The sequence below is a fragment of the Panicum virgatum genome, chromosome 8N (assembly GCF_016808335.1).
Source record: "Panicum virgatum strain AP13 chromosome 8N, P.virgatum_v5, whole genome shotgun sequence".
Taxonomy (NCBI): Eukaryota; Viridiplantae; Streptophyta; class Magnoliopsida; order Poales; family Poaceae; genus Panicum; species Panicum virgatum.
This window is the reverse complement of record NC_053152.1, coordinates 50,119,913-50,133,416: the sequence shown is the minus strand read 5'-3', so window position 1 is coordinate 50,133,416 and position 13,504 is coordinate 50,119,913. Positions and strand designations below refer to the sequence as shown.

The following is a 13,504-nucleotide window of genomic DNA, read 5'->3' as shown; positions in this document are numbered from 1 at the left end:
GTGCTATGGCCTGTCCGGCAGGAGCCCGACCGGTCTGACCGGTCTAAGAGGAGTCCGAGTAGAACTAGAATTTTTGTAGATCCAGATCTGTAAAAAGGATTCCTTACGGGATAAATCCATCCCACCCTATAAATATAAAGGGTTACGGCCGATTGAGAAAATATCCATCGATCAAAAACATATCAAAGTATTACTTTTCATTACTTTGCATTGTTTTTCGTCTTCCTCAAACCCTAGCTCTTCCAACCCCCATCTGCTGTTCTTCTTGCGTCTTCGCGACGTCCGAAGGCGTTCTAGGTGGCCTGCCGATCCTAGAATAACCCTGCGTGCGCATGCCCTGACAGGGTCTCTCCTGGGTGAGCGTTGTCGGACTTCACTGTTCTACACCGGCAAACCGGTCTGACCGGTTACCCCGACCGGTCTGAGCATCGACGCTGCAATTGGGCCGTCGCTCGCTGCGCGATCAAGCGCGTTCGTGTGTTGGCCATAGATTTGCGCCAACACTGAGGCGGCATAAAGGTGGTAACCACCCCGTGTCCAGACCCCCGGTGAAAAAAATTAGAGCCGTGGCCAGGTTGCCCTGAAGTCGCCTCCGGAGAGGACGCTGCCAAATGAGTGGCAGCCGACTTCGTGAGATCGATGTGCTCAATGTCGAAGACCTTGCGTGACGGATCCAGCTTCGATTGCATCAAGTCGATCCGCTCGATCTTGTTGTGGAGATCCTTGACGCTGGCCTGAAGGTCACCGACCATGGAGTAGACACTGGCCTTCCAGGAAGAGACTTCAGTGCTTCTGTGCTCTCCTCCAGCGCCTTCTTGATGGAGGTGTTCGAGGCTTGCATCTCCTTCAACAACTCCTTGAGCTCGGTGATCTGGTGTTCCATAGCCGCCATCTTCTTCTGCTCGCGCGTTTGATACTGCGGACGCAGCAGATAACCGGGAATTTCCGCCAGGATCGAAAGTGGCTCTAATACCAAATGTTACATTACCAGTTGATATAGATTGCAGGAACTCAGTTTAAGTGGCTATTACAAGGAATTGGTTCTGAATCTAACAAGAACAAGGAGTTCTTCAAGCCAAAGCCTGCCACCAGCTACAGCAAGTTCCTGCCTATCTTCCCTCCCAAGAAGTCCTCCTTTATCCTTCCAGCTTCCGTGTAGCTGCCTCTCAGCTCCGTAGCCAATCTGGGCCGAAGTACTTATGGTTGGGATTCCGGGCTCATTTAGTTGATGTTGTGGTCTTATGCTTCTTCTGGGCCGAAGGGGAAGTAGAGGTCATGACACTCAATTAGGCGCTGAGTTCTGAGATCATGGCTGATTTGGGGATCAAATAAAAAAAGGGATGTAATGGAATTACTGAAAGGATTACATATTGCTTTCGTCAGAGTTTCAGTGGCTTCTCTGCTCGGTTGCTAGCCTGAGCCAATCTCTCTCTATCTCTCACAAACTCTACCTATCAGAAGAAGCCGTCGTTGCCGTCAAATTCCTCGTACTGATGAAATCGCCATCCTTCAGTCACTGCATCAGTAGATGCAAGGGACTCAGGGAGAACAGTGGTGGTGGTCCTCCAGTAGCTTCCAATTCTAGTATAATTCTTGAGATCATCACACATCTTGTAATCAGTAAGAAGTTGGATCCATTAGCGGATGGTACGATAGAGATGGTGTTGTCCAAATTAGTAGAGTTTAAAGATTTCACATTGTTTCGAGGTATTACAACGCAAGATGTAAAGGGACACCTGCTAGAACGCCGTAAGATGTATATGAGGGTATGTGAACTAGCTAATCTTCCTAATGTTATTGGTTTCGTACAAAGTACTTCTACGATATGGATGCGGTCATAGGTGTATGAGATGCACATTAAGGTAACTATCATTCGGATCTAATATCTATAGTCATTTATAATCCATATTCCGTAAATTTTAAAATTGTTGTGTAATTATATGCAAAGATTACCCCGAGGACACGGAGGCGATTAACAAATCAATACCAAATTTTCGTAAATTGGTATGTATCTTCGGTGGACTCATGCCGCAAACAAGACGAAGGAGGCGTGGAAGATCTTCGGGTGATAGTACTTGGCCTCCGCAATCACATAGAACCGGAGGTTCGTCAAGTCAAACTGCACCACCTCCGGCACCAAGTTCTGTTAACTGGGATGACGACCTAGATGACTTCATGCCCCCCAAACCATGGCCTCCAAGACCTGATGTTCCTCCTCCTGTACATGAAAGTAGAACCATGAAAGAGAGAAAGGGAAAGTCAAGAAGTTCATCAAGTCAAACTGCACCATCTCCAGCACCAAATTCTGTTAACTGGGATGACGACCTAGATGACTTCATGCCCCCCCCCCGAACTATGGCCTCCAAGAAATGACATGATGTGTATCATATGTGTTATGGTGTTGATTGGTCTAGATTGTGAAGTAAATTGATCGGTCTAGATTGGTTACCTGCGGTTCGGATCCAAAATCTGGCAGGGCTTCGCCGGTGGAATTACCTCCCTCACCCCTCCTCTCTCCCTCTCCCCACTCTGGATCTCGTGTGCAGGAAATGAGGGTGCGAGGGAAGGGGCTCAGCTTTTATATTTGGGGGGAGCCTGCCGCCCCCCTACCGGGCGGGCGGGCTGCTTGCCGCCCCTCCAACGGGCGGCAGGTGCCTACCGCCCGGCAGGGGGGCGGCAGGCTCCCGCCAGGGGCCTCCGTGCAAAAAAAAATATATTTATTTACATGTAGATCCCTGCCGCCCCCCTTCCGGGCGGTAGGGGTATAAAACTGTAAAATGTGAAACCGAAAATATATTTTTGTAAAAAATGTTTTTAAAAAATATAAAAATAAAAAAGCCGCGGAGATGGAGAGTTTGTTGGGCCAAATCTACAGCTAGGTGGGCATGTATTAAGCTGTGTGGTGCCACAGAGCATGGAGCGACTCAGCCTTGCCAGGTGCGGACGCACATGTGCCAGCATGGTAGGTCGATCGCACAAAAATATGTGACGTGACCCTTCATCGAGTTGCACCATGTGTTGTGCCGTGACCAAAAGTGCTACTTTTTATAGCATCTCCGACATATTACTCATCTCTCTCCCTAATACTAAAAAAATTAATATTTTAGTGATGAAGGTGCTCCAGCAGATTACCAATCCAATCCCCATTACCTATAAATTTTTGGTAATCACCAAAACACACCTCCCTCTCTCCTAGATGTAGGGGTTTTTTTTTCCACCCTATTTTTGGTGATTGCATTTTAGTAGTCTGCTGCAACAACTATTACCTAAAACACAAAAATAGTTATTGGTAATAGAGAGAGAATATATTTTGGATATGTGATATGAGTAATCTGCTGGAGATGCTTTTAGAAATTTAGATCCACACGAATTATTAATAAAATATTATATTAAAATAAGTAAATAAAAAATCCCCACTTTGCCCTGCAAAAGCAGGGCACGAAGCTAGCGGACCAGACGATGACCATCACCATCAGGCATCAGTAAACGCACTCATCATCAGTTAGCACATCAAAATAATTGTATATCGCTTGCTCGTGAAGGTGACGAGGAGGAGTACATGCTTCATTTTCGACAGGGTGAAATAATGCCAATGCTACGAGGCCCGGGCCCACGCAAAGGCTACCAAGTCTACAACCATCGTTCTCAAAAATCTTGCATGCGTGTTCGTTCAAAATATGCTTCGGAAATACCCATTTATCTCATTATTTATATAGAAAATACTAAATTAAATTATACATGCATGATGTATTTGACAAATACAGACCATATATACATTATGTAGAAAGCAATGAGAATAACCGTTTTCAAGTTAAAATCATAATTCAAACATGTCAAAAACATATGGAGATGTGATGTATAAAGTGGAAATATTAATATAGGTGAAAGAGTATACAAAGTAATTGCAAAGGCTGATCCCAGTGCATTGTATCATATCACTGATCAAGGTTGTCACATCATATAAATTGTGTATGACAGAACTCACAGAAGGCATGATATCTTTATATTATTTCTTAAGAATCCAAGACAAGTAATTGTTGATCACGACCGGAAATGGGAGGCTCCTGACGGTAAATGCCGAACGTCAGGAGGCACAACCCGCAGCCCCGCACCAACCCCGCACCCACAAAAAAAAAATGACGGGAACCTGCTGCTCACCCAAATTTTATCCTCTTCTCTCCACCCTGCTCCTCACAGAGACCCAGGCCGCCGCCGCTCCATGGATCCCTAGCCTCAGCCGCCGCCGCCACCACTCCATCGATCCCTAGCCTTAGCCGCCGCCGTCGCTATCTATGTCTCCCCTCCTCGCTACCTGACCTCCTTCGAGGTCCAGTCCATGCCGGCCTGTAGTATGCTCCCCATCCAAGTCAGATCCGGAAGCTCACGTTCAGCATCGAGTTCCTGCAGATCTCCCCTGCGTCACCAGCGCCGACCAAGCGGAGTGCTGTCGGCAGCAAGCCTGATGCGGATTTGGTTGTCTGGTGCCGGTGAGGCGGCGACATACGCTGAGTTCTTGCCCCTCATCGGCAACGCCGCCGAGCCGGACGCAAGTCTGTGTCCTCCATCACACGCTCGATGAGACCGGATGCGTTCCTGCCAAGAACGTTTACCTCAGCACCATATGGTACGAATCTTTGTGTGGTGTTAATTTCTCTTAGGTGACCGAGTAAAGATTTGACAGGAAATCATATGATTCTGGCGAGACTTTCATCATGGTTTCTTATGTTTCACAACAGGAATACATTGACCCTTTACTTGTCTATTAGAGGGAAAGGGAACAAGAGGTTATATTTCATACGGTGGATGCACAATTATTTCATTTGATGATTCTGTTCTAGCCTTGTCTCTGAAATACAACAACAACAACATAGCCTTTTTTCCCAAGCAAGTTGGGGTAGGCTAGAGATGAAACCCGAAAGAAATAAGTTCAAGATTCAGGCACATTGATAGCTAGTCTCCAAGCGCTCCTATCTAAAGCTATCTCTTTAGAGATGTTCCAATCCTTAAGGTCTCTCTTAACCGACTCATCCCACGTCAGTTTAGGTCTACCTCTACCCCTCTTTACATTATCGACTAGCTCGAGGATCCCATTACGCACCGGCGCCTCAGGAGGCCTTCGTTGGACATGTCCAAACCATCTCAGCCGATGCTGAGTAAGTTTCTCCTCAATTGGTGCCACCCCGACCCTATCCCGAATAACTTCGTTCCGGACTCTATCCCTCCTTGTGTGCCCGCAAAACCACCGCAACATCCGCATCTCTGCTACACTCTGTGCAGCAACTGAGTGTAGCAGAGAATAGTGGTATGCTAAAGAAATTTGTTAATAGTCAAAGTATGCATGACTCTAGTAAGAATTGACTCTCACTACTACATAAATGCTAATTTATCCCGGTTGGGAAACCTCTTTTGTCCCGATTTCCTAACCGGGACCGCCAGGCCGGAACAAAAGAGGATCCTTTTGTCCCGGATCTGGCAACCGGGACAAAAAGAATCCTTTGGTCCCGGTTGGTAACACCAACCCGGACAAAAGGGGCTGCCAGCGCCACGTGGCTGGCGCACCCTTTTTTCCCTGCTTTCCTTTTCTCAATTATTTTCCTATTTCAATTATACTTTTGTATTTCAATTAAACTTATGTATTGGAATTCAGTGTGTATGATCTCCACTAATATATACATATATATATATAGTTACTTATATAATATATGTCCTAGATAGTTTTCATATATAAAATAATTCACTTATATATATATATATATGTATACACATATCTATATGTGTGAATTTCTTTACATATGAAAATGTCTAGGACCAATATTATATAAACATATATATATATATACATATATATTATTGGAGGGCTTATATATATAATACATACATACTCATAAATAGATATATAATACATACATACACACATATATATATATAGATATATATATATACATAGTTATATTCGTTCTTAATTACACATATATGCGTATATTATCATATTTGTTGCGATTGTCAATATTAGAGTGTCCATCATAGTAGAATTCGCCTTTTGGATCAAGAACTTGCTCAACAATAAATCCGGACAATTGTTCTTGAATCGCCAAAATCTTTTCCTCTGGTATGAGTTGATCGCGCATCACCTCGACCTATGGAAAAGAGGGATAATTAATTTTGAGTAATTACAATACGAGGTCAAACATTAACAAGTCTTTTACTTACTTCGGCCTCCCAATCTGCCATGTCCTTTTGAGGACCTATAGACCGTGGATGTTCTCGCATACATAATATGCGCATAAATTAATGTCTTATTTCTGCCCCCATATACTTTAAGAGAAAAGAAATTATCAGGTATTTACATGAATTTATAATAAAACTAATGAAATGTGCAAAGAATCATCCAAGTGCGTACTGCAAAATCTGTCTTGATCTTCAATTCCTTGTTGAATTTATCTGGATGATTTTTAACGAATTGTTTCCCAACCCTGTGTATGATTAGAACAATTATAGTCAAGTAACAGAGTGATTCAAAGTACCGGTCATCGAGGGAGTAGTGGTAGAATTACTTTTTCGTCATGTTAAGAAGATCACTGTATTGTTCTGTAGGTCTCCTTAATGAGTCCATAACCACCATCATGCTAATGTCGTCAAGTATGACCATTAGGACCCAGTGTTCACTGTAAGATAATACGTAATAGTTAGAGTTTAAACAATTCGATGATACAGAATAGAAAGAGTTAGACGGTAGGAATCACTCACGCAAAGTTGTAAGGAAACAATATCATGTGCTTGTTGTGATGAACGCTTAAGTACTTAAACAAGTTTTGGAATATCTCATCAGAATTGTCACGTAGAAGCCTCCAATTACAAGTAATTGGGTCGATGAAGCCAAGGTGAGAGTATCCCTTTCTCCTGCAAGTTTGTATCTCCGTTCTACATGATACCGAATAAATCAAGGGATCAGTATGTTGAGATCATGCAAAACAATACATAAGGAGAGTAAAATACTTACAGAACCCACAAGCCGACCATAGAGATGTCGAGGTCCTCCTGATGGAATAGTCGGTAAACTTCTTCCCAGTTTATCCATATAATGGCCTCCCCCGTAAGAAATTGTCATCTTTAATCTTTGCTTCCTGCATGAAGTTGCATTCGGCCATCGCACTCATATAGCGCTCGTGTAGCTTATACATTTGCGTTAGAAGCACAAACACTACTTCGGGGGGTTCAAGAGATTTGCCCAGCTCATACGTCCATTTGACGACCACTTCGGCCTTTGGAGTTTCTTCTCCCCCTGCAATCTGAGCTGCCGTCAGGTTTGCTTCTTTCAAAAATATAACAAAGTCTTGTTGTTGCGTCGTCTGTCCCACTACGAGAGGCTCTATTGATTATTTCTTTTGGGCTCCGAGCTGTGGAACGTCGGATGACGACGACGACTTTGATTTTCTCTTCTTTTTCTTAGCAGTTTTTATAATTGTGCGGTCATAGTCTGAAGGGGGATCTTTCGCAATGAATTTTCTCTTATTTGCTTCGCACATTCCCTTAAAAAATTTCAAATCTCCCGGATTTATTACTTTCTCGAGCTTCGGCTTCGGCTTTAAGTGCTCTTTAACTCTTTCAACAGTCCTCCGATCGCATTCTTCATTACTCAGGTCCTAGGGTTTAATAGGAGCCTATTTTTGTTTTTTCTTCTGCTCCTTCTTCTTTGGAGGCTCCTTAGCCGGTGCAGCTACGTTCTTTACCGGCGGCTGTTTCTAATTCTTTGCCGGTGGCGAAGGGGGTGACCATGGAGGCGACAGTGACGCTTGAGTGTTCATCGGCGCATGAGATGATGGTGATGGAGAATGTGCCGGTGAACCTTGCCGAGATAGTGCTGGAATTTGCTGCCCGTGGTACACGTCGCCTGGTTGGGTTGGCATGGCGGTGCCGTACGCAATAGTAAACATTAAGTTCTTGATGGCGCAGTCTGCAGGTCACAAGGTGTCCGATGGGTGATCTCATCCACTGGAAACCACTGCGGGGTCGTCGCTTCAACTGCGGCCTAGATTCCCATTGTCTCGACAGGGACGTCTGTGGAAGCGCAGCTGCTTTTCCGCTGAGATTGATGATCGGCTGCGACATTAGGCTCTGCAGGCACCGGTTGCGCTTATTGTTGCTAGCTCATTGCTATGGCCACTTGGCGTTGAACCTCTTCCGCCAGTCTTTGATCGTGTGAGAGGAGTTGTTCCTCTAGCCTTCGCAAGTGCTCCTGCTCATCATTCTTTCTTCTTTGCCGACTTCTATATGATTCAATGTAATCTCTGAACCCATACTTCCACGGAACCACGCCTTTGTCTCATGTGCGGCCCGGATGTTCAGGATTCCCAAGGGCGTAAGTCAACTCGTCCCTCTCTCTATCCAGCTAGAATGTTCCCTCGGCCACTGCTTGTATGGCTTCCTGTAGTCTCTGGGCTGCTTGCTGGATTTTTCCCCCATAGATGCAACACCCAGTCACTGGGTCCAAGCTTCCCCCGTGACCATAGAACCAGGTCCTTGACCTTTCAGGCCAGTTCATGGTCGCAGGTACGATACCTCTGTCAAGCAGATCCTACTCCATCTTCTCTCATTTGGGTATTGCGAGCTTGTAGCCTCCTTGCCCTAGAGTGTGATGGTATATTTTCTTCGAGGCATTATCTTTGGCCTTCTGCACCTTCCCAATCCCAAGCTCGGAAGTCTTGTATTGCACAAAGGCATCCCAGTGATCCTTTATCTTTCCGAGCTCGCCGGTAAACTCTGGCGTGGTCCCGGTCTTGATATATTTCTTCGTCAAATTTTTCTTGAATGTCTGCAGCTGTTCGGCCATCTTGCTCAGGGTCCAGCGCTTGCATATCTCTTCTGATTCAGCTGTTACCATGAAGTTCTTCTTAAGCTCCCGCCAGCACCATTCTTTTTCTCTTTCAGGTACCGCATCCCTTTGCTCGCTTGGATTGTAAGCTTTCCATAGCCTGAAGTTGATCGGGATGTGGTCCCTGACAATACATCCGGATTGTCTTACGAATTTTTTGGCGGCAGCTTCTGGAGCAATCGGTTCACCATCTGAAGCAACTTCTGTTATAATGTACCGCCCTTCCAGTTTCTTTGTCGTGCCTCGCTTCATCTTTTTCTACTGCGACGATGATCCATACGGCTATAAAAAAACACACATATATTTATATAGTATTCATATAGATTCAAATGAAAATATGATTTTCAATACAAGTAAGTATAGTTGTGATATGTACATTAGCACTTTGTTCACCAGCAGTGTCATCTTGCTCTTCTGCAGCGTCATCCTGAATGGATGGTGCCTCCAATCCATCACCGGACATATTCAAATATATGTCGGTATTGCTGCCATCATCAGCTTGTTCGGGGGCATCTCCTTGTGCACCACCACCTTCGGCAATCATATTCAACAAGAACTGTTTGTCTTGCGCGTCTGTTTGTTGTCGCGAGTCCATCGTAACTAAAAAATAAATACAAATAAAACCTTTAAGAAAATTCTCTAAATAATTCACATTAATATTGACTAAGTAATTCCAAGTATGTCACTAAGTAATTCAATGAAATATTCACTAAGTAATTCCCATATTATGACTTTATAGAATAGATCTAGTCACAAGGATTCGAAAAAGTCCTTATTTTCCCCGGTCGAGAAGGAGACTACGTTTGGATCGGACTACGTTTAGCTGGACGTTTCTTTGGATCGTCGTACGTTTAGATGGACGAGGATTGGATCGGACAACAACATTTACATGGACGAGGATTGGATCGGACGACTACGTTTACATGGACGAGGATTGGATCGGCGTACGTTTAGACGGATGAGGATCAAATCGGCGTACGTTTAGCTGGACGAGGATTGGATCGGCGTACGTACACACATACACACATATACATACACATTCATATATTTACAAATTAAATATAATTTCACTATAAATTAACTCATTAAACAAATTAACACCTAATATACATAAAATTAAATACCATAATTTACAATTTATGAAATTCACGCAAAAAAAATTAACACATTAAACAAATTAAATTTACAAAAATTTATTATCAACTAATTTCATACTACATCAAATTAAATACCCTAATTTACCATTTACAAATTAACACATTAAACAAATTAAATATACTCAAATTTGTAAATTAACACATTAAACAAATTAACACCTAATTTACATCAAATTATGGTTTTAATTTGCACAAAATTCACTAAAATTTGGTCATAAATCACTAAAATCTGAGCCTAATTCACAAAAATTGTAGGGTTTGTGGGCCGGGGCGGCGGCGGCCCACGGACGGCGTGCTCACGTACGACAGCGGAGGTCGGGGACGACGAGGACGCAGCAACGACGGCGGCGCGCGGAAGCGGCCGGCGGCCGGGGACGAGGCCGCAGCGCGTCGATCCTCTGGGCGCAGCGCTCAGGGAGGCGGCCCTCTGGGCGGGGAAGTCCCGGGTGGTGGCTTGACCCGGGACAAAAGGAATTTTTTGGCGGGCCGCGAATTCCCCCAGGGTGCGGCCCACCTTTACTCCTGAGTGGATCCATCACCCGGGACAAAACAGGCCCGGTTTTCATCATTCCCGCCAAACGTTCCTCACTTTCATTTGTTTCTTTTTATTTCTCTTTTAAAATAGGCTATCATTTGTTAATTGAGTTAAAAAAATTATGGATCCAAAAATTATCAAACAATATTTCTGATTTTATTTGGACTTGCTATACACAGCAAAAATGTTTCATTTTCATTCAACTGATTGGGTCCACGAAATATATAACTTTGTACATATTACATTATTTATTTTGACCATGCAAAAATGTATTAGGTTAATAATTTTTTTCAAACTATTTTTTTCGACAGAAAATGGATTCTACCACGACATTAACGTTTGAAAAGTGGGTTTTACATAAAATTAGGTCATTTAATGGAATAAATAAGTATAGCGTGTGTAATTTTTTGAAATAAATATAATTAGTTGAGTAATTCAACTAATTGCATGAGATTTATCCTTGAGTCTGATAATTATGTGAAAAATTTAAAAAAAGAATAATATATATACACATATATATAACACATAATGGATAATGGTACAGTACATATATAATCAAGTACATCAAGTATCAGCAGCTACTGGTACGGTAACAGACTTTCTCTTCACAAATGTCTTTTGATTATGATCACGGCGCAAGAATGGAGCATCATCATTGGCTAGCAGGATGCATGAGTCAGCATTGACTTCGAAAGGTGGAATGACAACAAAGTTATTATATTCTTTTGACAAGTCTGTCTTGTCCTCCACTCCAACGATGTTTCTCTTCCCTGATAGAACTATGTGTCGATTAGGCTCTTTCTTTTGCTTGTTTATCCCCTTCTTTGGCTTGCTGGACATGTTCTTAACGTAGAAAACCTGAGCGACATCCTGGGCTAGGACAAACGGCTCGTCTCTATACACAAGATTGTTGAGATCAACTATTGTCATCCCATACTGATCTTTTGTTACCCCTCCTCCAGATAGCTTCACCCATTGGCAACGATATAGAGGCACCTCGAAATTGGGACCGTAATCCAGCTCCCATATCTCTTCAATGTAGCCGTAATATGTCTCATTTTTTCCATTATTGTCCGTGGCATCCATACGCACACCGCTGTTTTGGTTGGTACTCTTTTTATCTTGAGCTATCGTATAAAATGTGTTTCCATTTATCTGGTACCCTTAGTATGTCAAGATATTCCAAGATGGTCCCCTAGCTAATAAGAACAGTTGTTCACTTATATCCAAGTTATGCATTAGATGCTTGCACAACCAGCTGCCGAAAATATTCATGTGCTCATGTGTAATCCATGCCTCAGACTTTTCTGAGAATTCGGAGAGCAGAATCTTCTTGTGTTCCTCGATATAAGGGTCCACCAAGGATTATTGTTGAAGAACCGCATAATGTGCTTTCTTGAATGAAAAATCATCTGTGCAGACATACGATTTCTTGACTAATGTACCCTTTCCATTTAGTCTCCCCACTACTACAGAATATAGATGTTGTAACACACTCTTGTAACACATTCATCATTATGTTACAGAGAAGATTGACAGTAACACAAAACTATATGTTACACATGAGTGTTGTAACACATAGCACATGTTCTATAAAATTGTGTTACAGAAAATATTTATAGTAACACAAAAGAAACGTTACACTTAAAATGTTACGAAGGTACTAGTTTTTAGTCACACATACAAAACAATGCTACAATTTAAGTGTTACAGAGAAGATCTTTCCGGCTCAACAGCCTCGTACGAGCGTGAGTTGCAGCAGCGCCATGCGCCGTGATTTCAGGACGTGTGGAGGCCATCTAGATTGTGTTGCACAACAACCTCCTAGAGCACTGCCGCGTTGAATTTTCTTCCACGATCTTAGATCTTTCGAAGGTTTAGGCACATATTAGATGGGACAGGGTTTGTCATTCAATTTTATGACATTTTCTAGATACTAGTATGGTTTAGTGATGAAAATAAAATATTGTCATTAAGGCAACTTACAAATCATCATAAATTGTTGCAATGACATATTAGTGACGAATGCTATTATTTTTCTATGACAACTAGCGAGTGTCAAATTTATGACAAGTTTTTCCATAAGTATCCAAAGAAGGGCAGGCCTCACATCCAGCCAGTTAAGTCAAGATGATGTTGTTCTTCTTATGTTTTTTTATATATGATTAACTTTCTAAGACAACTAATCTTTTCTAACATTTAGATAAATAGGTTGTGCTAAACCTTGTCTAAATTTGCTTGGGATTTGAGCAAATATGTCTCTATTAAGAAAACAGGCTCAGCTAAATTGGGATAAATGAGAGCAGAAATAGTATTTAAACGCATGCCGCATGATTCAAAATTCACATACCTTACCACTAACGTAAGTGATTTTTTGTGTGTGAATATTTAGTATTTAATATTATCAAACGTATTTGTGCTCAATATCTTGCTACGTCATATGCCCATCTTTCCGCCACAGTAAGCATGGGACCTGGATAATAGGGCTCATCTGTTACATTTAGCAGATTTAGAAAAAAAAAATAACAGCTAAAAGGGGCCATGGTGAATCGAACCTGGGCCTTGGGAAAGAGACTAGCACTACACACCACTAAGCTATGAAAATGTTTCTGAAACTGATCGGTACTCTATTCATTTTAACAGAACAATGCTCGACCTAGCTCTCCCCCCCCCCCCCCCCCCCCAAGATAGATGAAAAGGCAAGGAGTACACGTGTAGAGAAGTCTTTCCACAAACCATATTACATAGTATAGTACATAATTCTAGCTTTTACACATATGAAAATTTTGCATTGTAGTGAAAGGAAACTATGACATATTGGCAAATTGATGTCATCTCCAAAGTCTGACCATTCTACAATGCAGTACATAAACAAGACGTTTTTTGAGCGAACAAGATCAACTATAGCATGTTGACTAAATAATTTTGTTAAATCTGTAA

General features: G+C 42.5%; 1 long non-coding RNA gene across 1 annotated transcript; it reads left to right on the top strand.

Annotated features, from left to right (window-relative positions):
• The first annotated feature begins 4,093 nt into the window (after window positions 1–4,093).
• LOC120686932 lies at window positions 4,094–4,837 on the top strand. Its single transcript, XR_005680447.1, has 2 exons — window positions 4,094–4,624; window positions 4,737–4,837. It is a non-coding gene; the product is annotated as an uncharacterized LOC120686932 (long non-coding RNA).
• The last annotated feature ends 8,667 nt before the right edge of the window (window positions 4,838–13,504 follow it).